Consider the following 16,959-nt stretch of genomic DNA (forward strand, 5'->3'; position numbering starts at 1 on the left):
TTTTTTGATATTAGATAGTGGTGAGATTTTCTACTCCAATTTTTTCATCTTTATAAAAAATATCAAACTGAAGATATTCTAGCAATACATTTTTTCCTTATACTAAATGTAAGCCAAAGGTGTTGAAAGGAAAAATTTTTTCTAAGGTTTGAGCATTCCATGATTTCATAGATGATTCTTTAATGATTGTGCTCAGAAATTATTTTCATATTATGTAATGCAAGTCAAGTTGCAATGGCTCAGTATAAGACACATCCAAATCCTTTTTGGTTCTCAGGCATTAGATGTTTTGACCAGGAGTATGGGAGCAATTAAACAACTTTATTGGCAAAGATATTTTATGGAGGACACGAAGAGAATTTAGAAAGAGCTATCCATAAGGAAACGTTGTTAAATTGAACTACGCTAAGATTAAGACCTTCTATTGATCAACAGACACCAGTAAGAGAGTGAAGAGGTAATCCACAAAGTGGGAAAAATATAGACAAACTAATAGAACAATGAGCAAATGTTTGAATAGGACCTTCATCAGAGAGAATCCCCCAATGGCTAGTAAACAAGTAAAAAGGTGATCAACCTCATTAGTCATCAGGAAAATTCAAGTTAAGTCCACAATATGATACCACAACATCTTGACCAGAATGAAATTGGTCCATTTCTTCTAGGTTGTCCATTTTATTGGTGTATAGTTGCTTATGATCCTTTGTATTTCTGTGGTGTCATTTGTAACTTCTCCCTTTTCATTTCTGACTTTATTGATTTGGGCCCTTTCCCTTTTTTTCTTTTTTCTTTTTTTTTTTGCTGCACGCGGTCCTCTCACTGTCGTGGCCTCTCCCGTTGCGGAGCACACGCTCCGGACGCGCAGAGTCAGCGGCCCTGGCTCACGGGCCCAGCCGCTCCGCGGCACGTGGGATCTTCCCGGACCGGGGCACGAACCCGTGTCCCCTGCATCGGCAGGCGGACTCTCAACCACTGTGCCACCAGAGAAGCCCAGCTCACTGCTTTTTAGGGCAGCTTATTTAATTTTCAAACATGGAATGTGGGAATCTTCTTCAACGTAAGATAAATTTATTTCCTTTTCTTTAGCTTTCTACTAAACCTTTCTAGTTATGTGTTCTGGTTCAAAAATGAATAAACCTCTTTCGCAGGACAGCCCTAAAAACACTTTTAAATTATTTATTATATTTCACCAGGTCTTTGTTCTTGAAGAGGCCATTTACTAGTATAGTATAAAAATCATAATAATATTAGCTAATGTTAAGCACTTTGCAAATTACAGTGTGTTTTTTAGCTTTGGATATCACAGAATATTTAGTATTTGGGGGGATCATAATTTTATAGGTGAGGATTTAAGTAATAGTTACAGAAGCTAAAGAGCTTGCTCAGGGTCACAGGTTAGTCAGTGATGGAGCTTGGTTTTAAACCCAGTTATTTCCTGTAACAGAGCCCCAAATCTGAAATGCTTCACTTTGTCTACCGTATGACATAGTTTCCAGATTTCTCACCATTGCATTTGAACTCCTTTAAATGCCTTTGATTTGAAAATGTGCCTCTTTAAATACAATACTCAGAACTGGATGTAATACTCAAGGTATGATGTAACCAGCACAAAATAGAATAAAACTTCCTTCCCCTGAACTAGATTTGCTACATGAAGTTTACCATAACATTTCTGTACTCATGTTACAAATGCACTCTTGATTAAATACAATTTGTGGTTATCTTCGAACTCAAAACTTCTTTCTTTGTTTAAAACAAGATAATGCTCTGACATAATAGCTCCTTAGGTAACTTTACAATTGATTTTTTTAAAAAGTTGTGGGGAAATACATATGGCATAAAATTTACCATCTTCATCATTTTTAGATGTGTAATTCAGCAGTGTTAAGTATATTCATGCTGTTCTGCAATCAGTTGCCACAACTTTTTGATCTTGCAAAACTGAAATTATGTATACATTAAACAACAAGTATCCATTCCCTTCTCCCTCCAGCCCCTGGCAAAACCATTGTACTTTCTACCTCTGTGAATCTGACTACTTTAGGTATCTCATATAAGTGGAATCATAAAGTATATTTTCGTGGAGTGAACTTATTTCACTTAGTGGTTCATCCACTTTATAGCATGTATCAGAATTTCCTTCCTTTTTAAGGCTGAATAACATTCCATTGTATGTATATATACCCTGTTTTGCTTATCCATTCATCCACTGATGGACACTTAGGTTGCTTCTACCTTTTGGCTATTGTGACTAATGCTTCTGTGAACATGGGTGCATAAATATCTCTTTAAGACTCTGCTTTAATTCTTTTGGATATAGACCCAGCAGTGGAATTTCTAGGTCATATGTAATTCAATTTTTAAATTTTTGAGGAAACACCATACTGTTTTCTGCTGTTGCTGCACCATTTTACATTCCCACTACCACAAAGTTTCCAATTTCTCCAAAACCCTGCCAACATACTTGTAATTTTCTTTTCCTTTCTTTTTTCCTCCCCTTCCTTCCCTCCTTCTTTCCTCCCTCCCTTCCCCCCTCTCCTTCCCCCTCTCTCCCTCCCACCCTCATTCTGTTTCTCCTCCCTTCCTTCCTTCCTTTCTAGCAGCTACCCTAATGGGTGTCAGGTGATATCTCATTGTGGTTCTGATTTGCATTTTCTTAATGTTTAATGATGTTATCCATCTTTTCACATGGTTTAGACCATCTGTATATCTTCTTTGAAGAAATATCTATTCAAGTCTTTTGCCCATTTTTAATTGGGTTACTTCTCTTCTATTGTTGAGTTGTAGGAGTTCTTTATATATACTGAATATTAATCCCTTATTAGATATATGATTTGTATATATTTTCTCCCATTATGTAAGTTGCCTTTTTACTCTATTGATTCTGTTCTTTGATGCATTGAAGTTTTTAATTTTCATGTAGTCCAATTTATCTATTTTTACTTTTGCTGATTGTGCTTTTGTTGTCATGTGCAAGAAATCATTGCCTAATCCAATGTCATGAAAATTTTCCCCTATGTTTTCTTCTAAGAGTTTAATAGTTTTAGCTTTTAGGTATAGGTCTTTGATCCATTTTGACTTAATTTTTGTACACAATTGACTTTTTTTTAACATAAATGTAAGTTTCACATTTAGTTCCATTAAATTTCATATTTTTAATTTGGTCATTTTCCCATCTTATCAAGATCTTTCAAAATCACAATTACATCATTATATTTATTCTCCTTTTGAAGAATCTGCATGTCATCTTAAATTTCATCTGCATGCCCTCTCTGTCCTCAACCTAATAATACTGTTTATAAAGGACATTAAAGTCCTTCCTGTGAGTGTTGTTGGCCAGCACTATTTAAGTGTGTTTGTTGAAGTTTTCTTCATAAGTTCAACAAGAAAATTATGAACATTAGGGATATTTACTTCATAAAGTTTTACTGAAATCCATACTTACTATGATTACAGTATCTCTTTAACTCATCAGCCCCCAAATTACATTAATTTGAATTAAAGTTAGTGATAATATGAACCAATTGACTTAGCATGTAAATTGTAGAAAAGATTTTATAAAATGCATTTTCCATTATTTTTTAGTTCACACAGTGCTAAAAATTGCTGCAGAGTGAAAGTCCTTCTATACTTCCTCTAATAAAAATATAAAAATTACTTCTAATTATATTGTATAAAACTTGTAAATTAATTTTTTGTTTTACATGTTGAAAAATAACCTTACAATCATATTTGCATTATTAATTTGCTTTCAAAGTCTATCTTCATGCATTGTACATGGTACAAACAAAAACTACTGATCAAAGCCTCCAAAATTTTATAAACACAGGATTAGTGGGGCTGATCATGATGGAAGTTTACAGAATTAATGGGAAGTTAGTAAAAAATTATTCTTAATGATTGTATTGCTATCTGATTTATTCTTTTCATATGTACTGATGTAACACACAAAAGAAAAAGGAAATACATATACATATATACATTTATATATAATATACATTTACATATATAAATATATTTACTTACTATATATACATATATGGTTTTTTACTTACAATCTGTTTATGTTAGTAATTTCATGGCAGAGGAGCTGTGTGATAGCCTGTTGTAGTCATATATCAAAAGAGAGTCCTGAGAGAGCTTGAATTCACTGAAATCTGAATTATGCACTGATGATTCCTGAGGAGGACATGACCTTCAGGTTAGATAATCAAGACCTCGTTATTTTTATCAAATCTGCCAAGAAAAATCAATTACTTCCTTCAAAGACAAATTAAACAACAAACCTTTCCCAAGGAAGTTATACACGTTTGTTTATGGAAGTTGAGATTGTTTTTGTGTTCAAAAATACTTGCTTTCTCAAGAATGCATTGTTAGAAATGAGTCTAAAGAATAAGATTTTGATATTTTTAGACAGATAGAAATTTAATATATAACCAATAATTGGTTCAGCTTTTGTAGCTAGTGGTGGGAACTCAACAGAACTATGTTTAATATGTTCCCTAATTTATCATATGAAACCAAAAATGTCGACTCACCTGAACTGTGGACATTTAATCTACTGTAGAATTGTATAGGTCTACATAGTCGAAGTTTTTTCAATAGCAATTGTTTTTTCATCTGAATCTATAGCTTTACTGATGTAACTATAATACATATATATATACTTACTCTGAAATAACATAATACGCCTTTATGTTTTATCTGTAAGTTTATTCCATGTCTTTGGTTAAAATTCCATGCATAAAAGAATTGAGAATTTTATTTAATAGAAAGAAAAAGAAAAACAACGCAATTATATTGTCACAATTATACACTATAATATATACATATAAATATATTATGGTAAAAATATTATTGATAAACCATCATAGATCATTAATGGAAAATATAGTCACAAAAAAACAACTTTAAGCTGGGGGTTTGCAAACTGCAGTACATGAGTGAAGCATTAAGGGATGGAAACCTCCAGTCCTATTAATATGCCCAAAGACATTCTTCATAGCATTTTAGAAATCCCATGATATATTTGGGTGCTTCTTGTGGCCACATAATGAGCAATATAACCTTGCTCCAAAGCCTGGACTTTCCCTTCATATATCCACAAGTCCCAAACAGAAAAATGTGATGTTAGAGAGCAGAGCAATTCATGTGTTCTGGGTATGGTATATTAAGGGATACAAACATATTGGAACAAAACTACTTCCGTGAAACGATGAAAAGATATGTATAAATTCATCTACACACACACTGACACACATGTATAGTTATGTTTCAGTCATGATGTAGATTCATTTTGTGCTGGTTAAGAGTGTCAGCTTTGTACCTGGGTAGGGAATCTTTGCTTATGGTCAGATTACTTAAGCCCTTGTTTCTCATTTATAAAATTGGTGAAAGATTTTATACTTGTAAAACACTTATAATTTGTTGGCACATAGTAAAGATTCATAAATGGTAGTGGATATTGTGAGAAATAACCTGTGATGTTACATGGGTTAATGCATATAATATGACTGACACACTGACACACAGTATTTTTTGTTATCTTTAAATCACTTGTGCCAGACTTTTCTATGTGGAGTGAGGCTGAACTTTGAACTGCTTCCAGCACTCTGTAGCCATGGACATTGTTTCAAAATGAAGTTTCTTGTACTCTTATGTCATCCTGAAGATGGTGTTTTGCTGTTTCAGAATATTCTCAATTACGCACTATCATATTTGACCTTAAAATATCTCTTTCTGGGAAAATGGAAAAGTTGTGTAAAATATATATTAGCTCAAAAAATATTTATGGAATATCTGTTGAATGGAGGCATCCCTAGATATATTACTCCCTTTTATGGGATTTGAGATCAAGATAGGGATATGCGATATTAATGTATGAATATTATGCAATATTACTGAAACTTTAGACTTTATGAGGGACATTAATTAAGACAGCCATTATATAACTGTATCCGTGAAGGTACATAAAGACATATTCTTTGATGTTAAGTCCTAACTTTTACTGCTATTAAGCAGTTAATTTTTACAGAAGTACCGACATATAAAGCTTTGTTGTTCTGACTTCCAGGCAATTGTAAGTCTCATAATTCCTTACAATCGCTGTTTAATTTCTATCCTTTCTTTTAAATGGTGGGGTGTTTGGGAGGAGCAGATTGCACTAGCTTTCCACATTGAGTGTAAACTCAATACTTCCACTGCATTTCCAGAGCTGGACATTGTTCCTACCCAACCAGCTTGCTCTGTATCTTAAGGTTCATCAGGAAAGTCTTTGTTAACCGCCAGATGGTATGTCGACCTAAGGAAATGAGCCTTTAGCTACTGGAAATCTGTTGTGCCAAGTACAACATTCCTAAATGGATATGGAAGGAGAGATCATTGTTTATGGCCCACCCATTAGCCCAGAAGAGTTGCTGAGTCCTGGGATTCCAGTAAGGCTAAGGATGGTGAAGTGACAAAAGACTCAGGAGGCCACTTGAAAGTATTTTTCCCTACTTAATTAGGCAATAAAGATTTTCCAGGAAACTCTACTTCCTTAGATTGAGAAGGTCCTTAATATTGCAGATCTAAGATATTGCGAAAATGTGTGCTCGTAGCTTTATTTTCAAATATCTCCCAACCATCTCACCACTCAGCCCTGACCCTAGCCATCATCATCTCTCCTCAACTACTTGCAATAGTCTCTTACTCACTCTTCTGTTCAGTCATTTCTACACACAGAAAACAGATGAATTATTTTTAAATGCAAGTCCAATTATTATACTCTCCTGCTAAAAACCTTCTAGCGGCCCTCCTTCTCACTTTAAGTGAAAGCCAAAATCCATACAATGGCCCGTAAATTCTGACACCATTTCTCCATCTCATTTTCACTCTGTCCTCACTCGCGAGGCTCCCACACCCCTGCCTTCTTTGCTGTGTTCTGAACATGAGGCCTGCTCCCATTCACCTTCAATGTTCTGTTCCTTCTGTGGGAACACTCTCACCCCAGATATCCACACAGCTATGCTTTGCTTCTCACTTCCTTCAGGTCTTTGTTCAAACTGTATCTCCACAGCGAGGCTGTCTTTGACTACTATATAAAGTTACAACACTTCCCAACCCTAACAGTCCATTGCACGTTGGTAATTTATTTTCTCCGCTATTACCAACAGACATTATTGTATAGTTTACTTATTTATGTATCTGCCTACCACTACCAGAATATAAATTACATATAAAGATGGGGATTTTTGTCTGTTATATTCATTGTTAACTTTGGAACATAGAAGAGTTTCTGGCCTGTAGGTAGACACAATATTTGTTGAATACATAGAGTGAATGAATTGTGCTGGAGATTAAAGTCTTTCAATCTTCCACAGATTTAAGAATGACCTTGAAATCTTACCAATGACCTGACCTTGAAGTCTTATTAAAATGTCTGAGTTGGGGCTTCCCTGGTGGCGCAGTGGTTGAGAGTCCGCCTGCCGATGCAGGGGACATGGGTTCGTGCCCCGGTCTGGGAAGATCCCACATGCCGCGGAGCGGCTGGGCCCGTGAGCCATGGCCGCTGAGCCTGCGCGTCCGGAGCCTGTGCTCCGCAATGGGAGAGGCCACAACAGTGAGAGGCCCGCGTACCGCAAAAAAAAAAAAAAAAATGTCTGAGCTGCCGCCTCTCCTCCAGCCAGTGAGCTCTGAATAAAGCCATAGCTTAATGGTTCAACATGGCATGACATTTTAGTTCTAACTCTGTGTTCCCTATGTTACTACATTTTTCCTAACATTAAAACTGGCCTCCTTGGGCTGGCTGTAAGGAGCATTCTTATGAGAGGCCCTGGCATAAGAATGTGAAGGACATGGATGCACACATTCTGAAGTGAATGTAAGCTGCTTTCGTAGAAGCCCTTGCAGAGTCTGATGGAGGAGTGGCAAAAAAGCTGTAACTCTTTAGTGCTGCTTAACTGGCTTTCCAACATGGACATTTGCAAACACCATGACTACAAAACAAATACAGAAAAAAAAGGATACATGAGTAGAGGACTTGAACAGTTTTTGTTGCTGGAAAGCAGATGAAAATAAATGAATTTTCATTTCCTTCCAAGCATTTGGTAGACCTTTTAAACGTACCAAATTAATAAGGATTATTGATTAGTTGATTTATTTTTTGTGTATGTAATAGGCAAACTGATTCACCATAACAATTCAATACAGAAAGGAAATTAAAGAATTTTAGTTCCTATTTAAGATATATGTAATACATGCTAGGTGGTGTGATAAAAGGGAAGGTATAATATGACTTCATAATAAATGACTACAAACTATCTGTCAAAGTTTGAGTCTCATATAAGTGATGACAAAAATAACCTTTATGCAATTATGTCAGACTTTCATTTTTCCCATGAAAATATCCCATGAAAAATTTCCCTCAGTCTGAGGGAAAAAATATTATTTCCCTCAGGTAAGAGATAATGAAAGCAATGTAATGTATTTTATACTCCAATTAATACACGATTTTATTAAGTTAGGATAAAGTATTTTCTTTGTGAATACTTATCATTTATTGTCGAAAGTCACATTTATATCCTTTCATTAAAATATTTTAATTTCTAGTCTTCTCACTTTTATTTCTTACACTCCACTCATGACTGACTCTCTCCAGTATGACTTCTGATAATACCGACGTTGTGCCCTTTAAACCAAAATTAGGGCAGTAAATAATGTCCGTGGTCGTTATTAGTGCTCTACCTAGTGGCAGGCACTATGCTGGGAACTTTGCACATTTAATCACCAAAAATCTTACCCTGTAGGTATTTCTGTTCCCATTTCATCAATGCAAAGGTTGAAATCTGAAGATTACAAATCTAAGAGATGGTAAAGCTGAGAATTAAATCAAAATCTCTATGATTCCAAAGCCTGTATTTTCCCCTCTATACCACAGTCATTTCCTCAAAATATTTTATGCAGTTTTTGGTTGAAAATTATTCTACATATGCATAGTAACACTTTGATACATGTGAGGAAAGGACAGGAGAAAAAAAATATGTACTATTTATTATGTGCAAGCCTGTGTTCAAAGCTTTCATTATATTGTTTCAAAATACAGAGGTTAGTGTCATTATCCCATATTATAGATGAGTAAACCAAGTTAGAAACAGTCATCAAGGGGGATGATTGGGCTTCACACTCAAATCTGCCTGACTGCAAATGGCATAGCACTTACACCACAGTAAAGCTGGCGCAAGTGTGGAATAACAGATATGCCTAAGAAATGAATATTCATCATTTTCACTGAATTAAGGCTACCTATGTTCTGGCTCAGGGAGAAGTGATCAGGCTGAAGATATAAGTGACATCACAATCCTTAGCAATTACTTTTCTAATACTTTCTCTATAATCCCTGATTCAGTCTTTATGGATATGTAGAAACTGAGCATTTCTCTTGATTTTTATGACAATTCCTGAATATTTTCCCAATTCAAATCATTTAAGAATGTGAATTTACCTAGAAAATAATTTCCCCTAATTATTTGGCCCAACTTAATTTAGACTTAAATTGGATTTTTTCCCTCTAAAATGTGTAAGAGATATATTTATAAAGAAGAATAAGGAAATTTAAGTTGAAAAAAATCAACTGAAAGTTAAGTCTATAAACATCTTTATGCATGTTGAAAAGCTTTTCTAAATTTGGAAACAACTTTTTAATCCCACTTCTATTTTTTTTTTTTTTTTTTTGCCTTTCAAATAGAAGAAAGTGGACTGTCATAGCCAGCTGCACAGATTCAAAATGGTTGCTTTTGTAACTGAGCATTTCCAGAGTTGTTCAGAAGTTGTATTACATAACCATGTAATGACAGGCTCCATGTCCCAGAGTAATCCTTATGCATGAGAGGGCACAGCTAAGGTTGCTGTAGGAGTATTCACACTGGCATTTCTGACTTATTTGGGATTAAGATCCAATAATTCACATTCTGCAAACACAGCATACAGGTTGAATTCACTTGGAAGCGGGAGGGAATTAGAACTAGCCTCTGAATTTCTCTGTTCTGGACAAAAGCAATAAAACTGACATGGCTATAATGGCTTTGGCTTTGTATGGGTCCCACACAAATTCCCATTGATCCCTTCCACACAGTCACTCGCTTCAATGATGCCCTGAACATCTTACTCTCAACAGAAATAAGTGCAGAGGAAAGGAGAGGAAAACAATCAAGACTTCCCCAAAAGCTGCTTCATGATTCCTGTAGGTTACATGAGGTGGATGAGATAAATTTTTCTGTCCTCAAAATTTCCATTCACAGACCAAGGATGGGAAGCTGACTGCCATTTCTGTATTATAGCCAATTACAAAGGAAAATTAAAGTGTCACAAATTTTTATGCATGCTCCAAAAACATTCAATAGAAGAAAATTGCTGAATGGGTGAAGAAGCGAGTACCCACAGCTATTCTGCCATTTTACATTTCTTTAGCAAATAACTATTACCTTCAGAACCTTCTGCAATATAAATGGAAACTCACAGCCCATTTGAAGTTATAGATCAAAGCACTAATTAGTAAATCTATCTTGTTTTTTAATGTTACAAAACCCAGAACTGACTCACGCTGAGTTCATCCATCTTTGTTCTGCCCCTAGACCTTATTTCTGCGTGGGACTTTAAAGTGGGAACTTCTCACCTTGGGAACTAACTGCTCAACAAAATGCTTCCTTTCCTGTAAAAGACTGTGTTTCACCTAGTGGCTACTTTTTGTTTGGGCAAAGGAGGTTATTGTCAGTATTTTCCCTTTAAATTCTAAAATATTTTTGAATAGGAAATAGTAGAGGGATATATTTGCATAAATGACAGAAGTGGAATCACTTACTGGACTATACCCTACAGCTTTCGAATTGTGACTTTTGATATCTCCTAAATAAGAGGCAAATTTGCCAAGTGAAGGGGGAACTGGAAATTATAAAGTTGTGACAGAACTTAGAAATATTTAAAAATACATACTATACTATTTTACATACAAAATATATATTTAACTAAGTCTTGACTTGGTATATTATCCAAGAACAGGACTTCATGTCTGGCTCTTAGAACTCCGCAAGTTTAGAGGCAGACAGGACGCCTTTCCCTGGGTCACTTACCTATATAGTGGGAAGTGCCAAGATTACAAGGTAGGCCTTCTGGTTTTCATTCAAGATTGGGTTGTTTTCCCATGCAAAGTCACATCTTTATGTTAGATGCAAAGTAAACTAGTGATAGGTGGTATTTTTGACTATTTTTATTCCTGGAACTCTTTTGCTCTTTTGAATTTTGAGTAGTAGAGAATAATCGAGAACCAATTCCCATATATCACTTAGCCAAAGGGTCAAATTGCCACTATTCTAAGCCAGTAGAGACATCATCAATAATCCTAACCTTAAGAATGGGAGTTGCATGCCAGTACAGTATAGTCCACTAACAAGGCAGCCTAATGGATTCACATGAAAAAGAGTAATAAGCCACAAGCGTATCAGGGAACCAGTCACAGGACACAGGACTAGAAGATGGCAAGGGAAAGTTGACATCACCTCCTTTTCCAAGGGAAAAGTTGTGTTTCACAGTGTTGACAGAAGGAAAAGCAGCTAAGGAGCTGCTACAATGCGGTGCTTTGCCGTCCACAGCGCCTTACTTGATTGCAGTCCTGTCACGGTCTGAGATTTTATAACACATCACAAGAGAGATGTTTAATTCTTCCTAATACTTTGCTTCTAGTTATTGCCACCAGTTTGATTTGTTAGGCCTGCTAGTTTGGATTGAGAAACAAGAATGAAGGAAAACTACTTCAGATCCCTGTAATGGCCAAGATGGTCTCCTTCCTCCAGGACAGCCCCCTCCGAAAACTGACCCCTTTACTCCACCTGCAGGCTCAGTTCCACCCCCAACCTCGGTGACCAGTCCTTTTTATTGACAAGCCTGCTGGAAAATCTTTTCAATTTACAGAGTAAAATACGGCAGCTGCCCTTACATTGCTGGGTTGGAAAGGCTGTGAAGCCAAAGATCAGAAGATGGTGAGTTGAGTGCCACATCACTGTAAAAGTAATTCGATGATTAATGAAAAGATAATAACAATTTATAAAATTGTTATTATTAGATACTTCTAGTGCTCAATAGAGAAAATGTATGTCATTGTAAAAGAAAATACAGCATATAGAATCAGAGACCACCAACTTGCTGACAGAATGCTGGTGAAATTTTCTGCATGGAAACTTAAGCCACTGAAGACTATTAAAAGGTCTTATGAAAGGACTCTTTTCTATCTGAAGATAAGCTGACTCCGCTGGGAGAAGACTTGTCATCACGGGGGAGGAAGGTAGAGGGGGTCTTGGCTTCTTTCTATCCATAACCTCTAGTTGCTAGGAGTGTCATACAGTGAAACAATTTTTTCAGGAGGTAAAGACCTAGCCTAGGCAACTGAATTTCAGAAGATACCATTTATGGCCATTCCTTTATTAAAATATGAATTACAGGGGCTTCCCTGGTGGCGCAGTGGTTGAGAGTCCGCCTGCCGATGCAGGGGACATGGGTTCGTGCCCCGGTCCGGGAGGGTCCCACATGCCGCGGAGCGGCTGGGCCCGTGAGCCATGGCCGCTGAGCCTGCGCGTCCGGAGCCTGTGCTCTGCAACGGGAGAGGCCACGACAGTGAGAGGCCCGCATACCACAAAAAAAAAAAAAAAAAAAAAAAAAATATGAATTACATCTAACCTTATGGTATTTCATTGGTGAATGCCTTCCTTTTGCAAGTTTTTCATTTTACATTTGCTTATAAAGTAATTATCTTCCATATCCTTTTGAATTTTAATTCTGAATGCAAATTTAATGGTTTTTCTATTTGGGTCATCTTTCAAAGAGTTCTAAAAAGTTTATAAGTACAATCTGATCTGCATTTCCCTTGCCTCCAATAACCTTGCAGACATAAGGCCATTCTAATTCTTCCTGGAGCAGAAGATGGAGAAGGGTCAGATTACATCCCCAACTCATCTCTTATCAAAAAGACCACGGGTTCCGAGACTGCTTAACCACGTTTCAGTTTGGGAGTCGGGGTGCTCTTTATCATCGTATTAATTTGTTTCAAAATTATACTAAGACATTAGTTAGTTCTTAAATAATATATTAACGTTTACTTCTAGAATTTAAACCTGGGAGAATACTGAAGACAATACTTTTTTTTTTTTTTCTATTTTTTTGAAGTACGCGGGCCTCTCACTGTTGTGGCCTCTCCCGTTGCGGAGCACAGGCTCCGGACATGCGGGATCAGCGGCCATGGCTCATGGGCCCAGCCACTCCGCGGCATGTGGGATCTTCCCGGACCGGGGCACAACCCCGTGTCCCCTGCATCGGCAGGCGGACTCCCAACCACTGCGCCACCAGGGAAGCCCCTGAAGACAATACTTTTTAAGCAAGTAGAAAATGAAAGAGAACTCTTTTGCAAAGTTTAAAACTGATGAATTTACCGATAATAGTATTTTTTAACTGTCATATTTCTGGCCCTCTATTTGTTCCTAATTTCTTATTTTTCCCGTTTGTATCTTGGACAAATATACAAAGTTAGATGATCTCTACCAGCAAGCAAAGCAAACTCCCGGAATCCCAGGTTAATCATTCATTTTTCTCAAGAGGCAGCTCTTCTGGGATGAGATGATATCACGAAACTAGTGAGGAAAGTAAAAAACTACTTTTTCTCGTTTATAGAGTAAAAAGTTTAGCCATCCACAGACCAATGGCAAATGCAGCAATGTTTTCTCAAGTCTTTTGACCCTGTAAACAATTATGCCTTTAATCCTTATTTTATTATTCTATTTGTATCTTGTCCCTATAATATAATATGTCCCCTATATAATATTTTATTATTCTATTTGTATCTTGTCCCTATATAGAACACAAATGATCAATGTAAAGATCAAAATACAAAGTTCCCTTTCATGCTTCCTTAAACCATGTATTATTTTTTCTATTTTTTCCACATTTTCCTTATAATGAATAGAAAATTCCAAATTTTCCTCATAACTAGACAATAATCTGAATTACACGCCCAACATTGCAAGAGCAATAACATCATCTTCAAACACCAAGGAAAGGAGATTATACTTATTACACTGTTATTAGTTAAATATTTAACAATTACAATTTCACCATAGAAAAGGAGATAACTATTATGATAGAAAAATTTGTGTTTACGTGATACTACTTTGAAGCTATTTGTAGTGATGAACATTCTATTACTGTTTCTCTTTGCTCATGCTAGAGAGCTTTCAGGTATTTTTGAATGGGACACAGATTCTATTCCTCCAGCTGCTTAGTATTGGTATCAGGAGAGGATAAATCACCAGAAAGAAAATTAAGTGGGTGGTTACTACAGCTGAATGATTCCCTCCGTCAGCCCACGGGTAAGAATGGAGTTGAATTTAACCTTTAGTTTCTGAGGTTAGAGATAGATTAGATAAATGGGAAGCAGCCACTCCTCCCATATCCTGTTCATGGAATGTAGGAAATGACTAAAATAGGGTCCAAAGGAAATTTACTACTCAAACATATCAAGGATTAGGTTCCGCAGTACTTAAAAAAAAAAAAGAATCCCAGAATCTATTGTAAGAAAGAATTCTATTTTCAAAGATGGATTACGTGATTCTGGAGTTTCTGAAAAACAAGTTTATTTTCCAATTTGTATTTGTCACTGAGTAAACAGAATTATATTTATTCAGTGGAAACCTTTGGTTTTCTCAGAGTAAATAGAATTATTAAAATGCTGCTGACTCGGACTTCCCTCATGGCGCAGTGGTTAAGAATCCACCTGCCAATGCAAGGGGCACGGGTTTGATCCCTGGTTCAGGAAGATCCCACATGCCGGGGAGCAACTAAGCCTGTGCGCCACAACTACTGAGCCTGCGCTCTAGAGCCCACGAGCCACAACTACTGAGCCTGCGCTTTAGAGCCCGTGAGCCACAACTACGGAAGCCCGTGCTCCTAGAGCCCGTGCTCCACACCAAGAGAAGCCACCGCAATCAGAAACCCGCACACCACAATGAAGAGTAGCCCCTGCTCGCCGCAACTAGAGAAAGCCCGCGCGCAGCAACGAAGACCCAACACAGCCAAAAATAAATGAATAAATAAATGTATTGTAAAAAAGAAAAAAAATATACCGCTGACTCATTCCCCCTGGCTGCTGGGTAATTGGCTGCTTGCGATCTATAAAAATACACCTCCCCTAACACTGACTGCAAAATTTTGTCAAAGATTGGTCTTGTTTTATATTACAAACCAGAAACCCATAGATGTGATTCCTGCAGCTTTTCGCCTACGCAGCATGTCATACTCCATTAAATACACATACTTGCTTTGTTTTTACAAAATAATGGCCAAGAAAGAATAAAGGAGAATATAGTAAAATAATTTCCAAATGTACAAATCTATGAACTTGAAGTCCCTCTTATACATTCCTAAGTCCACAAGTCTCTCATGGGCACCTAAGTCCCATTAACATCAAAGAAAGTATGCCTACGTCTAGGCCACGGGGAACATTGAAGGAGGACCAACTTCTTTGTTACCCACAAGCTGCTCTACTGATCAGGGTACTTGACCTTGCCTTTGCTTCAAGAGCCATGGAGCTGGCAGAGGACCCTCTTTTAGAACTTGTTTCCTTATACAAATCTAAAAATAATCCTTCCACAGCAACAGAGGGAAATTTGAGCCCAGTCCCTATTTTAAAAAAAGATCAACTACTGATTTTTATCATTTTAAGGATTCTCTGTATTCCCCCCCTTCATGTTATCATCACTGCTCTTCTGTGTATCAGCCTCACCTCCCTCAATTATTTTTATTTTCAGCACAAGCCAGCAAACAGTGCATGAGACAAGAGGTGATAATGAAAATGACTGACAAATCATAATAAATAAAAAAGGTCAGGTTTGTTCTTAGTTACTTTTTTGTCTTTAGAAATGGAGAAAGATGAATGGAAAAGTCCTTTCTGAAGCATGGCAATACAGCAAGGAGAGTGTATTTTTACGTATGATTCCTCAGTTTTGTCACTCCATAGTCCTGACACATAAATAGGGTGAGGGCATGTCACTGAATGTGTTGTGAGCAAAAAGCAGTCACGTCTGAGTTCCTCATGCTTGGAAATGAAAATCAGTTTTCCTAGAACCCCCAACTTGCCTGTCATGTTTCACTCACAGTTTATATAGGCGAGGTGGGAGAGTCTGGTGATTGAAGTCATTCTCCTAGGTATGTAATCTCTGCAGGAGTGGATAGATAAGTAAGAGATTTATAGGCACTTGTCTTTTCTACTTATTTACAAGAATGCTGTTAAAGGAGGACGTTGGAAAATAAATTTACCTTTGGTTGTAAACCCAATGCAGAACTGTTATGCTACTATAGTTTCTGGACTCTAACTCTCCCACTACCATGGCCTGGGTAAAGATGGCTAGTGAGGATCCCAGCAAATTCCTGGAATTGCCACAGTTTCCCTCTCACTTGACGGAACAGGGCATACCTCTTTTTCCTCAGGTATGACATTCAAAATTATATCACTCAGGAGCTCACACTTCACTCCTGGTCTCTCTCTAGCCATTCCCTATCTCTCTCTCTCTCTCCTCTCCTCTAACATTTTCTGAATGAGGCAGTATTGTTATGTCATTGTTGGTGAGGAGTGGTGAGGGGCATGGGGTATATATATATATATATATATATATATATTTTTTTTTTTTTTTTTTTTTTTTTTGCGGTATGCAGGCCTCTCACTGTTGTGGCCTCTCCCGTTGCGGAGCACAGGCTCCGGACATGCGGGCTCAGTGGCCATGACTCACGGGCCCAGCCACTCCGCGGCATGTGGGATCCTCCCAGACCAGGGCACGAACCCGCGTCCCCTGCATCGGCAGGCGGACTCTCAACCACTGCGCCACCAGGGAAGCCCCTGGTTGAAATCCTTTACTCCCACTCACACCTCTTATTCCACCGACTTTT

The sequence above is a fragment of the Pseudorca crassidens genome, chromosome 4 (genome assembly GCF_039906515.1).
Source record: "Pseudorca crassidens isolate mPseCra1 chromosome 4, mPseCra1.hap1, whole genome shotgun sequence".
NCBI lineage: Eukaryota > Metazoa > Chordata > Mammalia > Artiodactyla > Delphinidae > Pseudorca > Pseudorca crassidens.